The 18,535-nt window shown below is 51.1% G+C and overlaps 1 pseudogene; it reads left to right on the top strand.

The window, feature by feature from the left end:
* Positions 1–3,214: 3,214 nt before the first annotated feature.
* The window catches only part of LOC140409399 (uncharacterized), a 63,213-nt pseudogene continuing 47,892 nt past the window's right edge, over positions 3,215–18,535 (top strand).

Here is an 18,535-nt window from a genome sequence, read left to right as displayed (position 1 = left end):
CTGATAGACCTCCTGCTGCTGGATCTCCTGCTGTTAGACCTTGTGCTGCTAGACCTCCTGCTGCTAGAACTCCTGCTGCTAGACCTCCTGCTGCGAGACCTCCTGCTGCTGGACCTCCTGCTGCTGGATCTCCTGCTGCTAGACCTCCTGCTGCTTGACCTTCTGCTGCTGGACCTCTGGCTGCTGGACCTCCTGCTGCTGGATCTCCTGCTGTTGGACGTCCTGCTGTTGGACCTCCTGCTGCTGGACCTCTGCTGCTGGTCCTCCTGCTGCTGGGCCTCCTTCTGCTGGACATCCTGCTGCTGGACCTCCTGCTGCTGGACCTCATGCTGCTGGACCTCCTGCTGCTGGAACTCCTGCTGCTAGGCCTCCTGCTGTTAGACCTCCTGCTGCTAGACCTCCTGCTGCTGGACCTCCTGCTGCTGGATCTCCTGCTGCTGGACGTCCTGCTGCTGGACCTCCTGCTGCTGGACCTCCTGCTGCTGGACCTCTGGCTGCTGGACCTCGTGCTGCTGGATCTCCTGCTGTTGGACGTCCTGCTGCTGGACCTCCTGCTGCTGGACCTCCTGCTGCTAGACCTCCTGCTGCTGGACCTCCTGCTGCTGGACCTCTTGCTGCTAGACCTCCTGCTGCTAGAACTCCTGCTGCTAGACCTCCTGCTGCTGGACCTCCTGCTGCTGGAACTCCTGCTGCTCGACCTCCTGATGCTGGATCTCCTGCTGTTAAACCTTGTGCTGCTAGACCTCCTGCTGCTAGAACTCCTGCTGCTAGACCTCCTGCTGCTAGACCTCCTGCTGCTGGACCTCCTGCTGCTGGATCTCCTGCTGCTAGACCTCCTGCTGTTGGACCTCCTGCTGCTGGACCTCCTGCTATTGGACCTCCTGCCACTAATCCTCCTTTGGCAGGCAGGACCTCCAACTGCTGTACCTCCTGCTGCTAGACCTCCTGCTGCAGGACCACCAGCTGCTGGATCTCCTGCAGTTGGACCTCCTGCTGCTGGACCTCCTGCTGCAGGACCACCAGCTGCTGGATCTCCTGCAGTTGGACCTCCTGCTGCTGGACCTCCTGCTGCAGGACCACCAGCTGCTGGATCTCCTGCTGTTGGACATCCTGCTGCTGGACCTCCTGCTGCTGGACCTCCTGCTGCTGGACCTCTGGCTACTGGACGTCCTGCTGCTGGACATCCTGCTGCTGGACATCCTGCTGTTGGATCTCCTGCTGCTGGAACTCCTGCTGCTGGACCTCCTGCTGCTGGACCTCCTGCTGCTAGACCTCCTGCTGCTAGACCTCCTGCTGTTGGACATCCTGCTGCTGAATCTCCTGCTGCTCGACCTCCTGCTGCTGGACCTACTGCTGCTGGACCTCCTGCTGCTGGACCTCTGTCTGCTGGACCTCCTGCTGCTGGACCTCCTGCTGCTGGACCTCCTGCTGCTGGACCTCCTGCTGCTGGACCTCTGGCTACTGGACGTCCTGCTGCTGGACATCCTGCTGCTGGACATCCTGCTGTTGGATCTCCTGCTGCTGGAACTCCTGCTGCTGGACCTCCTGCTGCTGGACCTCCTGCTGCTGGACTCCTGCTGCTGAACCTCTGGCTGCTAGACCTCTGGCTGCTGGACCTCTGGCTACTGGGCCTCCTGCTGCTGGACATCCTGCTGCTGGACATCCTGCTGTTGGATCTCCTGCTGCTGGAACTCCTGCTGCTGGACCTCCTGCTGCTAGACCTCCTGCTGCTAGACCTCCTGCTGCTAGACCACCTGCTGCTGGACCTCATGCTGCTGGACCTCTGCTGCTCGACCTCCTGCTGCTGGACATCCTGCTGCTAGACCTCGTGCTGCTAGACCTCCTGCTGCTGGACCTCCTGCTGCTTCACCTCCTGCTGCTGGACCTCCTGCTGCTTGACCTCCTGCTGCTGGACCTCCTACTGCTGGACCTGCTGCTGCTGGTCCTCCTGCTGCTGGACCTCCTGCTGCAGGAACTCCTGCTGCTGGATCTCCTGCTGCTGGACCTCCTGCTGCTGGACCTCCTGCTGCTGGACCTCCTGCTGCAGGAACTCCTGCTGCTGGATCTCCTGCTGCTGGACCTCCTGCTTCTCGAACTCCTGCTCCTTGGCCTCCTGCTGCTGGACCACCTAATGCTGAACCTCCTGCTGCTGGACCACCTGCTGCTGGACCTCCTGCTGCTAGACCTCCTGCTGCTAGACCTCCTGCTGCTGGACCTCCTGCTGCTTCACCACCTGCTGCTGAACCTCCTGTCGCTGGACCTCCTGCTGCTGGACCTCCTGCTGATGGACCTCCTGCTGCTGGACCTCCTGCTGCTAGACCTCCTGCTGCTAGACCTCCTGCTGCTAGACCTCCTGCTGCTAGACCTCCTGCTGCTAGACCTCTTGCTGCTGGACCTCCTGCTGCTTCACCTCCTGCTGCTGGACCTCCTGCTGCTAGACCTCCTGCTGCTGGACCTCCTACTGCTGGACCTGCTGCTGCTGGTCCTCCTGCTGCTGGACCTCCTGCTGCTCGACCTCCTGCTGCAGGAACTCTTGCTGGTGGACCTCCTGCTGCTGGACCTCCTGCTGCAGGAACTCCTGCTGCTGGATCTCCTGCTGCTGGACCTCCTGCTTCTCGAACTCCTGCTCCTGGGCCTCCTGCTGCTGAACCTCCTGCTGCTGGACCACCTGCTGCTGAACCTCCTGCTGCTGGACCTCCTGCTGCTAGACCTCCTGCTGTTAGACCTCCTGCTGCTAGGCCTCCTGCTGCTAGACCTCCTGCTGCTGGACCTCCTGCTGCTTCACCACCTGCTGCTGAACCTCCTGTCGCTGGACCTCCTGCTGCTGGACTTCCTGCTGCTGGACTTCCTGCTGCTGGACCTCTTGCTGCTGGGCCTCCTGCTGCTGGACCTCCTGCTGCTAGACCTCCTGCTGCTGGATCTCCTGCTGCTGGACCTCCTGCTGCTTAACCTCCTGCTGCTGGATCTCCTGCTGTTAGACCGCCTGCTGTTGGACATCCTGCTGCTGGACCTGCTGATGCTGGACCTCCTGCTGTTGGACATCCTGCTGCTGGACCTCTGGCTGCTGGACCTCTGGCTACTGGACGTCCTGCTGCTGGAACACTTGCATCTTGTCCTCCTGCTGCTGATCCTCCTGCTGCTGGAACTCTTGCTGCTGGAACTCTTGCTGCTGAACCTCCTGTCGCTGGACCTCCTGCTGCTGGACCTCCTGCTGATGGACCTCCTGCTGCTGAACCTCCTGCTGCTGTAACTCTTGCTGCTGGACCTCATGCGGGATCTCCTGCTGCTAGACCTCTTGCTACTGAACCATCTGCTGCTGGAGCTCTTGCTGCTGGACCTCCTGCTGCTGGACCTCCTGCTGCTGGACCTCCTGCTGCTGGACATCCTGCTGCTTCATCTCCTGCTGCTGGACTTCCTGCTGCTGGACTTCCTGCTGCTGGACCTCTTGCTGCTGGGCCTCCTGCTGCTGGACCTCCTGCTGCTAGATGTCCTGCTGCTGGACCTCCTGCTGCTGGACCTCCTGCTGCTTAACCTCCTGCTGGATCTCCTGCTGTTAGACCTCCTGCTGCTGGACCTCCTGCTGCTGGACCTCCTGCTACTGGACCTCTGGCTGCTGGACCTCCTGCTGCTGGACCTCCTGCTGTTGGACATCCTGCTGCTGGACCTGCTGATGCTGGACTTCCTGCTGCTGGACCTCCTGCTGCTGGACCTCCTGCTGTTGGACATCCTGCTGTTGGAACTCTGGCTGCTGGACCTCTGGCTACTGGACGTCCTGCTACTGGACATCCTGCTGCTGGACATCCTGCTGTTGGATCTCCTGCTGCTGGAACCCCTGCTGCTGGATCTCCTGCTGCTGGACCTCCTGCTGCTAGACCTCCTGCTGCTAGACCTCCTGCTGTTGGACATCCTGCTGCTGGATATCCTGCTTCTGGACCTCCTGCTGTTGGACCTACTGTTGCTGGACTTCCTGCTGCTGGACCTCTGGCTGCTGGACCTCCTGCTGCTGGACCTCCTGCTGCTGGACCACCTGCTGCTGGACCTCCTGCTGCTGGATCTCCTGCTGCAGGACCTCCTACTGCTGGACCTCCTGCTGCTGGACCTCTGGCTGCTGAACCTCCTGCTGCTGGACCTCCTGCTGCTGGACCTCCTGATGCTGGACCTCCTGCTGCTGGACCTCTGGCTTCTGAACCTCCTGCTGCTGGACCTCCTGCTGCTTGACCTCCTGATGCTGGATCTCCTGCTGCTGGACCTCCTGCTGCTGGACCTCCTGCCACTAATCCTCCTGCTGCTGGGTCCAGTCAAAGATCTTCATACTGCATACTGCATATTTCATACTGGGTACCTGAGTACTTAGGTAGTCAGTCAAACAGTACCTTGTGCTGAAGCTGGTACTGTTAGACTGGTGGCCACCTTGCTCCTCATCTAAGGTTCAATCTCAAATTGTATCTGTCATGAACGTTCTCCTATCCAATGCAAATGTGGCAAAACATAATTCTGGACTCTTGATATGATGATAAGACTATATGCGTGAAATGTTCAATGGGCGAATATATAGGCACAATTGGCCTTGAAGTCTACTGCTGTATTCTCAGTACATGGTGTTATTAAATCCCATCCTGTCTGCATGGTACTGGTTGACAGCAGTTAAAAATATGTTCCCTTAAAGGTGCACATACACCACAAGGTCAAAACAAGTAGCATATGTGCTGATGTATTACATCACAGAGCAACTTTGAGTTCATATCGACAATCCACACCAGCGTTGAAAGTTACCACTAAATTGTTCCAAATCCAAAGTGGTGAAAGCTTCAGGAAAGTAGTGACAGCAAACTTTTATGTTACTTGCCTGAAACAGATGTCCAAATTTTGGTATGATGCAGCTGGGGACTTTAAGTAATTTAGTGTTGCTTAAAGTAGAGAAAATTTGAAATTCCAGTAATTTACTAACAGGAAAAAGCCACAAGATTCCCTGGTTTTCGTTAAACAAAAAACAAGCTACACTATACATGTCTGATAAAATACAACAATTTACAGTGTCATAGAATCATAGAATTTACAGTGGCCATTTGGCCCATCGAGTCTGCACCGGCCCTTGGAAAGAGCACCCGATTTAAGCCCACACCTCCACCCAATCCCAATAACCGCACCCACGTTTTGGACACTAAGCGGCAGTTTATCATGGCCAATCCACCTAACCTGCACATCTTTGGACTGTGGGAGCGGAGCACCTGGAGGAAACCCACCCAGACACGGGGAGAAAGTGCAAACTCCACACAGTCACCCGAGGCCGGAAATGAATCCGGGTCCCTGGAGCTGTGAAATGAAAAAAAATGAAATGAAAATCGCTTATTGTCACAAGTAGGCTTCAAATGAAGTTACTGTGAAAAGCTCCTAGTCGCCACAGCCCGGTGCTTGTTCGGGGAGGCTGGTACGGGAATTGAACCATGCTGCTGGCCTGCCTTGATCTGCTTTCAAAGCCAGCAATTTAGCCCTGTGCTAAACCAGCCTCGTGAGGCAGCAGTTGCTAACCACTGTGCTGCCATGCCATATGTATCCTATAATCTAACATTCAGAATTAACATGAGGTACATGCGAATTGACAGGAAAACTGTGACAACCACATTACACTGCACAGTAAATGGCAGGCAGCACGGTACCACAGTGGTTAGCGCTGTTGCTTCACAGCACCAGATTCGATTCCCGGCTTGGGTCACTGTTTGTGCAGAGTCTGCGCATTCTTCCCGTGTCTGCGTGGGCTTCCTCCGGGTGCTCCGGTTTCCTCCCACAAGTCCTGAAAGACGTGCTGTTAGGTAATTTGGACATTCTGAATTCTCCCTCTGTGTACCCGAACAGGCGCCAAAATGAGGCGACTCGGGGCTTTTAACAGTAACTTAATTGCAGTGTTAATGTAAGCCTACTTGTGACAATAAAGATTATTATTAGTAATGATTATTATTATTATATGCGACCAAGCCATATCCCATGGATTTCTCAGCATCCCACCCAGATGTTCTGAGTTACACAATCTCACTAAAATTTGTCTCCCTCTTAAGGGATTTCAAGTCTTCATTTTTAAAAATCCAGCTTCTGAATTCCTTCCTAAATTTGCTCCAATTTGAACTGTCGCAATGACAGTTCACGTCCTGATGGTTTAATCTCTTCTCCTGACACAGCACTCCAATGGCTTATTGAGGCGATGGTCTAGCACTAGCGTACGGGCAAAACTCGAGCTCTTCAGTATCACCGAGCTGAACACCATTGATTCAAAGGCCCCTGAAACATGGAGTCAACAACCTTCTTCTGCCTTTTAAGTTCTCCAGGCTTCTCTGATCTGTGCCTGTACGGAGCCAACATGCAGCATCTCTTTTGCTGCCAGATGACTCTTCCTTTGCTCCTCTCCTAGTAGTTTTCCGCTGGTGGTTCCTCCGAGCAGCCTCCTCTCACTGGTCTTGGCCTCCTGGTGCTCTCCTTCTTCCAGTGGTTGCCTCACAGTGGTTCCTTGCCTAACGGTCTCTCTCTCTGAGTTCTCCCTTTCGTGATCTGCATATCTATGTACATTTTAGCACAGTGGGCTATACAGCTGGCTTGTAATGCAGAACAAGGCCAGCAGCGTGGGTTCAATTCCTGTACTGGCCTCCCCGAATAGGTGCCGGAATGTGGCGGCTAGGGGCTTTTCACAGTAACGTCATTGAAGCCTACTTGTGACAATAAGCAATTATTATTATCTGTATGTATATAAGGGATTAATGTTTAGAAGTAACAGCTAAGTAATCACTAGATGGCAGCACTAGAAATGGACAGCAAAGACACACTCAAGCCGAGTTCCCGCCTCTTCGTTTGTTTAGTGACTAGTGACCAGAGGTAGAGAGAGATAGCTCAGAGTGGAGATGTAGTTAATCATAGTTAATTCTTATTCAATCTTGTTTATTTAATATCTAGTATGAGTATTGGAAAGAGAACAAACTCGTTTTTTTTCTTAAAGTTACTCAATAAATTATTTGCTTTAATTGGAAGACTCCGAGTGTTAATCAACATCGAGTAAGAGATTATCTTGGTAAGAAGCAAATGACTAACATATATTACACAAGGTAATATAACATGCTACCAGGTGTGGTAATATAATGTAACACTCCCTTTCTGACTCCTTCCTTTGAAATGAAAATCGCTTATTGTCACAAGTAGGCTTCAAATGAAGTTACTGTGAAAAGCCCCTAGTCGCTACATTCCGGCGCCTGTTCGGGGAGGCTGGTACAGGAATTGAACCGTGCTGCTAGCCTGCCTTGGTCTGCTTTCAAAGCCAGCGACTTAGCCCTGTGCTAAACAGCCCCTGGGTCTCCTTCTGGATTCTCTCCCAGTGGTTCTCTCTCTGGGTTATTTCCTTCTTTGGATCCCTATCTGAGCCCTCTCCTGGCAGTTCTGCGTATCTGTCACTGGGCTCCACTTTTTGTGGTGCCATACTTGGTCCCTTAGCTGTTTTCATGCCACACAGGCACCCTGGTGACCTCTTCAAAGGTCCCTGAAGCACTGTAATGAGCAGACGTGGCCTACTCCATGGATGTGTCAGAACTTACAGGGTGTGTCAGGACTCATAGCCCTTGGCCTCCACTCTGAAAACACCCCAAATAGAGGTAAGTTTGCATTTCAGAACAGTTAGACTAGGTAGTCTGAGCAAAAGCTTTTCACACAATTCAGTCAGAGTCAGACAGGTGTGATGACTCATTACATTTTGGAATTTTTCCCTGTCACTTTGTCAGATCCCTCAACCCTTGATGTGCTACCTTGGTTACACAGAATATATGGGCGGCATGGTGACACAGTGGTTAGCACTGCTGCTCACAGCGCCAGGGACCCGGGTTCGATTCCGGGTGACTGTGTGAAGTTTGCACATTCTCCCCGTGTCTGCGTGGGTTTCCCCCGGGTGCTCTGGTTTCCTTCCACAGTCCAAAGATGTGCAAATTAGGTGGATTGGCCAAGCTAAATTGCCCTTTAATGTCCAAAGATTGGGTGGGGGAGTGGGTCTAGCAAGGGTGCTCTTTTGGAGGGTCAATGTTGACTCAACGACCGAATTAACTTTTTCTACACTGTAGGGATTCTATGATTCTACTATGATATGGGTTTCAGGATGCTTGGAAAACCTCTGCCCTCAGACTTAAAACCCAAATCCCTGTTAATATAGCACTCAATGAGCTATTACGTATTTAGACTGCCAATCTGCTTCTTCAGAAAGGGTTGATCGAATGCAACGTAACTTGCTGGAGATAACTATGTATATTGATGGGTAGGAGCTGGCTTTCTGATGCACTGTCAATATCAATGCTTTTAACCACCACATTCACCGGCTTCCAAACCCTCCCACTCTTGAGCATTAAAACCTGCCCGACTTCATGAGCACCTATTTGTAAGTGCAGCTTTGACATACACATGAAGGTGAAAGGTTAATGTCAAAGCAAAGCTCTCCTTGACATCATGGCAGCTATTTTCCATCTATGGTACCAAGGCGCTCTTGTAAAACTAAGGTCAGGAGAGCTTAAGGGAGAATTCCTCCAGTTGCTGCAGTCATACCAGACACAAAGTAAAGAGGTCATTATTATTGAAGATCAATCATTGTAACACATGGACAATGATGGGTTACAATGAGGAACCCATTGAGGAAGTTCCTCAGGGAATAATTCTCTCTTCCACATTTTCAATTGCTTCATTAATGACTTTCCTCCAGGATTCGGACTGGCCGTTACACTGCGTTCAACTCCACTCAACTCCTCCACCAAGGAAGCAGCCAAAAAGCTAAGACCAGGGGTGGGATTCTCTGACCCCCCCCCCCCGCCGGGTCGGAGAATCGCAGGGGGGGGTGGCGTGAATCCCGCCCCGCCGCTCCGACTCCGGCTGCCGACTTCTCCGGCGCCGGTTTTTGGGCGGGGGCGGGGATCACGTCGCCCCGGTTGTGGCCGTTGGCTGCGGCCCCCCCCCGGCAATTCTCCGGGCCAAGATGGGCCAAGCGGCCGTCATTTCCTGGCCAGTCCCGCCGGCGTGAAATGGACATGGTCCATCATGGCGGGACCTGGCTTGTCGGTCGTCTAGCGGGGTCCTCGGGGGGGCCTCCATGGTGGCCTGGCACGCGATCGGGGCCCACCGATCTGCGGGCGGGCCTGTGCCATGGGGGCACTCTTTCCCTCTGCGCCGGCCTCTGTAGGGCTCTGCCATGGCCGGCACGGAGAAGAAACCCCTGCGCATGCGCTGGAACAGGCCGGCCGGTCTATGCATGCGTGGAACCACACCAGCGGTTCTGCGCATGCGCCAACTCGCGCCGGCCCTTTGGCGCCAGTTGGCGCTGCACCAACCCCTCCGGCGCAAGCCTAGCCCCCCAGAAGTGCAGAGGATACCAAAACTTCTGGGCGACCCGCACCGGAGTGGTTTGTGCCGTTCTTGGCGCCGGAGTCGGGCCATCGCGCCAAGTGTGGGAGGATCCCGCCGCATGTTTCCAGGGAAGGAATCCCTCATCCTTACCTGCCTGGCCGATATGTGAATCCAGACCCTCAGCAATTTGATTGACTCTTCACTGCTCTCTGAAACAGCCTAGCAAGCCACTCAGTTCAAGAGCAGTTAGGGATGGGCAACATCTGTCGGTGCTGCCAGCAATGCCCACATCCCATGAAAGATTAAAGAAGACAAAGCCTGCAGCAGGAGTGAAGCAACAGCCTGACTTTGACTGACAAGTGACATGTCTCACCAACTAAGCACCTCTAATAACCACCTTGGAAAACAGAAAGCCAGACTATCAAACCCTGACATTCAATACATTACACCACTGTGTTCTTTATCATCAATAACTTGAAGGTCACCATTAACCAGAAGCTTTATTGAACTAGTCAAAGCAGCATCATGGGCTGAATTTTCCAAGCCCTGTGTTTGCAGGCTTGGAAGGAGTGCAGCTGAGAAAATACAGGAAACCGCCTCAGGATGGTTTTCTGCCACCAGGGATCTTTCCTCGTGCCAGGCTGGGAATCGGATCGGCTGCTTGCTCCATGGAGGTTAATGCTGATTAAAACCCCAATTAGAGGTTGCCACCTTTTTTGGCTTTGCCAGCATTTTGCCACCCACCCACTAGCTTACTACAGGTGGCTTGCTGTCAATGATTATCTTGGTTCAGTGAGAAGTCTTACACCACCAGGTTAAAGTCCAACAGGTTTATTTTGAATCACTAGCTTTCGGAGCACTGCTCCTTCCTCAGCTGTGCTCCAAAAGTTAGTGATTCGAAACAAACCTGTTGGACTTTAGCCTGTGTTGTAAGACTTCTTACTGTGTCCACCCCAGTCCAACGCCGGCACCTCTACATCATTATCTGGGTTGTGATCAGCACTTGAGGCCCAATGGTAGGACTGTACAAAGCAACAATCATGGCAGCATTCAATGCAACAAAGCGGTTTCCCCTCCTGCCATGTGGGCGTGCCATGCTAACCATTGTTTAATTATGTAGTGCTGTACAGGCCATAAGGGTGCCTCCATGTTGGGACACCTTCACAGTTCCTAACCTGCCTCAAGCAGTGGCCAACTCTCCAGATGGGGCTGTCAGAGCTGCTGTCCCTCTGATTGGTCTGAAGCATCGAATGTCCGTCTGCCATTTCCAAGAAAATGGTTTTCCCTGTTGTCCACTAATTGGCGTCAGCAAAGAATATTCAACAACATCGGCAGGCAAGAGAACAGACTGTCACTGATGCCATAAAACACAATGTACTTTCAGCAATAGCATCTGCTTTGAAGTTTCAAGCTTAGTGGCACTGGTAATTTATTGTTCTATTATTTTAGTTATTGTTTTCTGTTCCAATGTGATTTATGTTGAAAGTTGATAAATGCCTCTGTTCTTAACTGTAACATTGATGATTTGTTTAACCAGGCTTGGGAAAGAATGCTCTGGTAATACTGCATGCTTAATGACTTCCTAAGAATAAAGTACAATGCAGTATTCGTGTACATAATTTAGATCTTCAACTCTATCCCATTATCAGCAACAAATGTAAGAAGTTATTTCACTCGGAGAGGAAAGCTACTCCAGATTCTCCAGAGACAATCTTAGTTTATTTGTACTGGCCTTGACACCCAGCTCTGAAAGAGAACTTTGCAACTTTACCATTACAGAGCAGAGGCCCACCTGAAACACTCAATATTTGAGAATAATACAAGAGATCTAAAACCTCCCAGGAGGACCAGAATACACAATGCATTTACCAATAAACTGACTTTGAAAAACGTAACTGACTTATTGTAAAATTTGCGCAGATGGGGGAAATAAATATTATCTCCTCCCTCCCCCCATCACCCGACCCCACAAGCCCGCACCTCCTCCAAGTAGGTAGTTCTTCTGTAAAATAAAGAGCTGTGTAGATACCAAAACCAGATCCAGGAGCAAAAGCAAGTCAAGGAGCAAAACATCCAGGACCATTTCCTACCAGCCCTCTTAAAAGAAACGTTAACAAAGTTTTGCGAGCAGATCATTTCGCCCTCTCATCATAATGTGGGGCGCAATGATGATGTATACAATGTGCACAATGCTGTTGAAGATCCAAAGCAGGTGCATAATAAAAACACATTGCATAAAATGAGAGGTCATTTAAAAGAAAACAATGGGCAGGATTCTGCATTTCAGAGACTATGGGCTGGATTCTCAATTTTGGGAACTATGTCTCCACGCCGTTGTGAATACGGTGGTCTTTTACGCCAGGAAAACTGGCGTCAAAAGGCCACCAATTCCCCATTTTGCTGGGGGCTAGCAGGGAGCTGACGTAGAGCTCGCAGCTCTAGCTGACGATCTGGCCCCCAGCACTTCCGGTTCAGAGGCCGCGGAAGCGCACGGCAGCGGCTGCACCGTGCTCCAGGCAGACTCAGCCCCCGGACCTGGACCGGCAAAGTAGTGCCCACCTTTGGCCACTCGCGCGCCCTGATTGCCTGCCCACAGTGCCCCCAGCCACGAATTAAGCCCCACCTGCCCGCCGATCGGCCCTCCCCCGAATGTGGCAGCCCTGGACTGAACCAAGGGAACCCCTGATGAGTTGCGGTGACCCTATGGAACACGTGGCACAACCCAAACACCACACCCACTCCACCCCACCTCCCCTACACCACACCACCAGCCCAGACCACTCCACAACTCCACCTCCCCCAAACCACCCCACTACCCGCACACTACACCACTCCAACACCCCAGACCCTCCCAACACGTCCACACCACTCCAACACCCCAGACCCTCCCAACACGTCCACACCACTCCAACCTCAATACCCCACCACCTCCGGTGGCTGACGCTATCCACGCCAGTGGTACTCTCCATACATCCATGGTTGCTCTACGCAGCCATGGGCCATGGTGGGTGGTCAGTGGGGTGCACAGTGGGAAGGCTGCCTTGCAGGCTGCGGTAATGGTGTTCCATGCCAAGACACCCTGGTCCCGGGGATACACCCCAACCCTACAGCCCATCCCCTAGTTACCGCCGCTACAGCCCTGGCCCTGGCAGACGCCCCCCGCCCAGCCAGCCATACAAGGGGCAGGATCAGCAGCCCATAGTTGTGCCCCTGGGAGCACGACCTACCTCCTCTCTCTCCCTCAGCAGCCACTGTGGCCGTTTCTGGATTTTTAAAACCACAAATGAACCTTGGCATCAGTAATTCCTCCTGGCGGAGGTGGAGAATCATGGGAGTCCTGGAGAATATCAGGACAGGCCCATTAATGATATGCCGACAGCATTTACTGTACTTGCGGAGTAGAATCTGTTCACGCTGTCATTGAGGCATGCGAGTTTGGCATTCTGTCGGGTGCCCGGCGCCAGCCTTGATTTTCGGCCGACATGTTATTCTCTGCCCGATCGTGCCTTGCGATTCCGCCGTTGCTGGACATTGAATCCCGCTCAATGTGTCTGTGTTCTGTGTCTATCAAGACTTGGCAGATGGGTGGGGTCGTGTGATGTGAGCCCGTGAGTGGTTGTGGTTTGCGAGCTCCTGCTCTGCGAATCTTTGAATCCTTTATTTTATCCTACTGCACATTTCATACTTCCTTTCTCTTGGGTTACGTAGCTTGTGCTATGTCCCTGGAGATTCCTGATTGATGCTTTGCAAAGAAGAGCCAAGATTAACAATAAAAATCCTCATTTGTTCGTGGTGGATGGAGTGAGCTGAGCTGGGGTCCAGCTTGCAGTGATGTAGTTGCTGCTGAGCGGGTCCTCGATTCGGCAGTTCCATGTGCATCCCGAAGATAGGCGCCATTGAAGATTTTGGGCTGAATTTTCCGCTGTCGGGATTCTCCGTTGCACCGGCAGCCTGGGGATTTTACGACGGCATGGGGCTACCCACAATGGGAAATCCCATTGGCCGGCTGGCGAGATGGAAATCCCGGGGGCACGCGGAACAAAGAATCCTGCCTGTAATCTTGGTTGAAGATCTCGGCTCTGTGATGCAGGTTGTCAGAGTTCACTTTGAGGATTTGCGGGGAACCATTGGGAGAGGAATGGAGATGCATGACAAAGTTCTTGCACTCAAAGGAGCACCTTCCCTAGTGAGGACCTGCCTTCATTTTGTCGAGATCCTCCTGCATAATGTTTTGTTTATCCTGACGGGTTTGAGTAGTAGGGGCCGGGCAAGGTGTTCGTGGAGTCAGTCCCTGGCAAGAGTTGGAAAGCGAGTTCCTGATTGAGATCGAAAATTGGCTGTGATGCTTCAACAATCTGTCTGCGTGGGTGCTCCCACAGTCCAAAGATGTGCAGGGTAGGTGGATTGGCCATGATAAATTGCCCTTAGTGTCCAAAATTGCCCTTGGTGTTGGGTGGAGGTGTTGGGTTTGGGTAGGGTGCTCTTTCCAAGAGCCGGTGCAGACTCAGGGGGCCGAATGGCCTCCTTCTGCACTGTAAATTCAATGATAATCTATGATTAATCTAGGACAAAGGTTCGGCACAACATCACGGGCCGAAGGGCCTGTTCTGTGCTGTATTTTCTATGTTCTATGTTCTAATCTTGATTTGGAGACTGGGTGCATCAGATTTGATGGAGCATGATGACAAATCTGATCTTCAAGGTCATGGACCAGTCAGACCCACCGATCGCTGGTCCTACATTGTCCTAGTCTCTATGCTAGTCATGAGGGGTTGGAGGCGGCCAGTGGGTCGAGTCATTCCCCCAGTTGAGGCCTAGACTGTGGGCCTCCTGGGCATCGAAGAGATGGCAAGATGGAAGTGATGGTGTCTCGCACTTTGACCGTTGGAATCCTTGAGAGATCCTGAAGAGTACACACTGATCCTGATTTATCTTTTATCTTCTCGTGCAATATGGATGGTGTCTTTATCCTGCAATACATTCTTCTGTAATCCTGGATATAACTACCTTGTGATTATGCTGTTGGTTATTTAATAATTAATGTTGTCCTTTCTCTTCCAAGGGAGTACAAGGTGTGAGCGTGAGGGCGGGTGTTGCCTATTACCCTTTCTTAGCAAACTCATGTTGAGTCGATCTGCGCATAGATTTACTCCTTTATTGTTGTTATGTGTTGCCTTTTGTACCTGCTATAAATACGGCAGTCAATAAGGCTGCCCTTCTTTCTTTAGATATCGATATTATATTGCTTTCAGAGTCGCCAGGTATCAAATGATACCACCACAAGGTTCAACCAGATATCGATCAAAGAGCCAAACACCAGTTAGTTAGTTCAAGATCAATGGTACTTTATTTACACACAAGATTAACTTACACATGCAACATAAACACTACTAGTTAAACCACACCTAACAACTATGACAATCTGTACTTACCTTCCGGCACAGGAGGAACAGTGACCTTTGCTTGAATCTGGATCTATCGGGTCTGGAGAAGTAACTGCTGCTCAGCTGGGCTCATCCGTCTGGTAGCGGGAGTTGAACTTGGACTTGCTTCTGGTGGTGCTGCGATTGGAGATAGGCGTTGCCGGAGCACCAGGTCCAAAAGAGATCGAACACATGGCAGTGTCTCTCTTTATCCTTGGGGAGTTTCGCGCTCTTTTGGGCAGTCCTTAGGTTTGAACCCGATTAATTGGGCAGTTCTCGATCACTGTCTTCGATCTGAGCCAATAAAGGGGCGGGTGCCTCGATGGCCGGGCGTGTCCTAAGCGGTCATTGACCTTGCTGTTTATGCTTCCTGAGTACAGGGAGTGGCGCCAAAATGTCTGGACTTGTATCGGTTACCTGAGTATCAGTCCTTTGTCTTACGGAGATGGGCCATCAAAATGCTAATCGGTTTCGATGCTGTCTGGATTCTTTGCCCACAAATATTCATTTGCCTGCCTGAATCTTACATTGTCCACATTTCCCTTTATGCTTTGCGAACGTCCATGTTTCTTGTTGTAAGTGGCCATCCCAGATGGCTACATATGTCTTATCCTTGTTGTTGTGGTCGGGGAGTTTTCTGTTTTTATAACCCCCTAACTTGTTCATAAGAAAGATGGGTAGAGCCGGAGATCGATGAAGGATGGATGTTTTGGTTTGGTCGAGTTCGTTCAACCCTCACTGAGATTGAGCATCACTGCCCAGTTAGAGCTAATAGCTGTTGGTTCTTTTTTCTGATTTTTTAAATTTAAGGTACTTCAATTTAAGAATCCGTACCTTTATCCTTTGATGGCCTGGGCAGAGTTTGTACCCTGGAGAGGACTGGGTTCCTTCTGGCTCCTGAGGTTGAGCCTTCTTTCACTTCGATCTCTCTCTGAGATTTTTTTTGGAGCTATTGGGCTAAGAGGATTTAATAATAGGGCATGCTGAGGTGGGACTGGTTAATTGTGATTGGGTTGTTGAGGAGAGGGGTCGCTCTTGTATCCTTTCTGTGATGGCGGTTATTCTGAGTCGGTTCGGGTGTCTCTTCCCTTGGACTTTTCATTCTTCCTCTCTTTATCCAGGTGAGCAGGGTGCTGTTTCTAATCCTGGTCTGGTCCAGTGGTCTGGGGGAGGCTCCCCTGGTTGTACCAGGGAGGGTGGAGTCGGCACTACCACCAGGGCGCTCACTTGTTGGGGGTCTTGACGGTGCTTCTTTGCCGGTTGGGCTTTGCCCCCCTCCCCCCAGCTGGGGCGAGAGTGATCATCCTTTTCCTTCTTAGCATTAGCAAGGACGGTGCATTGCCCTGGATGGGGTGGGAGAGTTCTGTGTTCCGCTGGGGGCAGGTTTTGAGATGTGCTGGAGGCGCTGGGGGTTTGGTTCATGTGTGTCAAGATGTATGGGCTAGGCCAGGTCCGGTGCTGTGGCTCGATTCCTGTTGCCTCTGGGAGCTTGAGGTGTCCCTTTTAGGGGGTGCATGTTGGGGGGCATCTTGGGCGGTTGGGTTTTGCTTCTACTGTGCACAGGGGCCTCGGGATGAGCCGACTTATGTTCTTGGTGGATATCCTATTGTTCCCCTGGGGGATGGGATGCCATTTTGATTAGTTGAGCGACCTGTTCTCTTCTCTTCTTCATTGGTGGATCCTCGGTATGCACCAGGGAAATGCAGAGCCTGGGTTGGGTCCTGTCCCCTTGATAGCCTGTGGGTCAGTTCTGGTGGTTCTAGCTTTTCCTTCCTTTTCTTGCTTTCGTGAGAGGCTCAGAAGGTTTGATCATAATCATAGAATCATAGAATTTACAGTGCAGAAGGAGGCCATTCAGCCCATTGAGGCTGCACCGGCCCTTCGAAAGAGCACCCTACCCAAGCCCACACCTCCACCCTATCCCCGTAACCCAGTAACCCCACCCAACCTTTTTGAACACAAAGGACAATTTAGCATGGCCAATCCACCTAACCTGCACATCTTTGGACTGTGGGAGGAAACCGGAGCACCCGGAGGAAACGCACGCAGGCACGGGGAGAACGTGCAGACTCCGCACATAATCCGAATGTTGCTGCCGGTCCTCTCTACAAAATAGTGTGGAATGATGTTGGTTCTGCACTGGCTCTCAGTTTGGAGTTAAGTTGTGTGGTGTGTTGTATATGTCACTCCCTTGTATTTTGTTTATTTTGCAATGGTGGGTATGAGGAATCCGTGCTCGGCTGCAACATGGGTGCTGATGGGTTTTGTATCCGAGGGGAAGAGGCTGCGGTGGGCCGTTGGTGCCTTTAGTGCTGCTAGAATTGTGGGAGATATACATTGGTGCGCACCCAAACATGGCGTGGAAAGTTTATCCTGGATAAATATATGGATAGGATGAGTATAGAGGGATACGGCACTTGGAAGTGCTAAGGGTTTTGACCAAGGGTGATATCATGACCGGTACAGGCTTGGAGGGCTGAAGTGCGTGTTCCTGTGCCGTATTGTTCTTTGTTCTCATAGTAACTGTGGCGTGGGAGGGTGTGCAACATTTCATCATGATTTCCATGGCCTCATCCTGTTTCTCCCTGTTTCCAGTGGGGCTGTTTAAGTACCTAGTTATGTCTAATGATTGTGTCGAGCCAGTTGTGACATCCTCCTGTCTCTCTCTGGACTCATGTATGCTGAGCCGTTTTTTTTTCTTGATCCTTGCTTACGGCTGTGTATTGTTTTGTAATTTTAAAATGTAAAGCCTCAATAAATATACTTTAAAAAAAAGACGTGGCAAACAGTCACATATCAATAGGCCTGTTCATTCATGCAAGACTGAGAAAATATTGACAGTAGTTTCTAGCCTATCATAAATATTGCCCCTTAGGTTACTCGAGTGACCTTGAATTTGTAATTATGGCTGCCGCCCAGATCCTAAGTTACTTCTAAATCCCTTTGATTAATAATTTACCTCCTGGGCTTCAGCTGTACTTCATATTTGTGCAGTAAGCTATACATATACTCACATTTTGTTGCAAACATAAAATCAAAACTTAATTCAAAATTTCTAAATAACGATATTTGACTTTTCTACTTATTTACCTAAAACATTGGGGTAAAAGCTGGGCACATTTCTTTTATGTTTATGGGGTATTTAATTTTCACTTTTTATCTGTACAATTTTTACAACTTTTTCTTTGTAAACGAGCAGCCAAAAGACAACTGTACAATCCAGCCAAAACTGAGCAGGTTCATAGTCAAAATAGGAAACTTACTGCCAACGTCTTTTTAAAACTGCTCAATCTCCTGCGTTGTTGTATTTGAGCAGTTGAGGTCAAAGTTCAGTATTCAGGTGTGGTAGGGTTAGAAGCAGGTAATTAGTAAACCAAGATGGCAGTTGAGTGTTGGGAGAAGAGGAAAGATCAAGGAGACAGAGTCAAAGTAGGGAGTAAGTGGATGGGGTGGGGGAGGGTGGTGGGACATTGTGCAAGGTGAACTAGATAAGGGCTGAATTACTTTGCAGTTCTAGAAGATGGATGCAATGAGCTGGGGTCCATTTTCTTCACGATGAAGCAGTGAAGTGGGGAGACAGAGAGGCAAGAGAAGAGGAGAGTGGATGTAGAGAGGGAAATAGCAGGAGATAAGAGGAAGGGGAAGGAAAGTGGACAGGATTGAGGGGGAGGGGGTGGTTTATACTGTGGCAAAATGGTATTGTCACTGGATTAGTAATCCAGAAACCCAGAGTAATGCTCTTAGGATTTGAATGAAAC

Source organism: Scyliorhinus torazame, chromosome 3, assembly GCF_047496885.1.
Source record: "Scyliorhinus torazame isolate Kashiwa2021f chromosome 3, sScyTor2.1, whole genome shotgun sequence".
NCBI lineage: Eukaryota > Metazoa > Chordata > Chondrichthyes > Carcharhiniformes > Scyliorhinidae > Scyliorhinus > Scyliorhinus torazame.
This window is presented reverse-complemented; position numbering and strand designations above follow the sequence as displayed.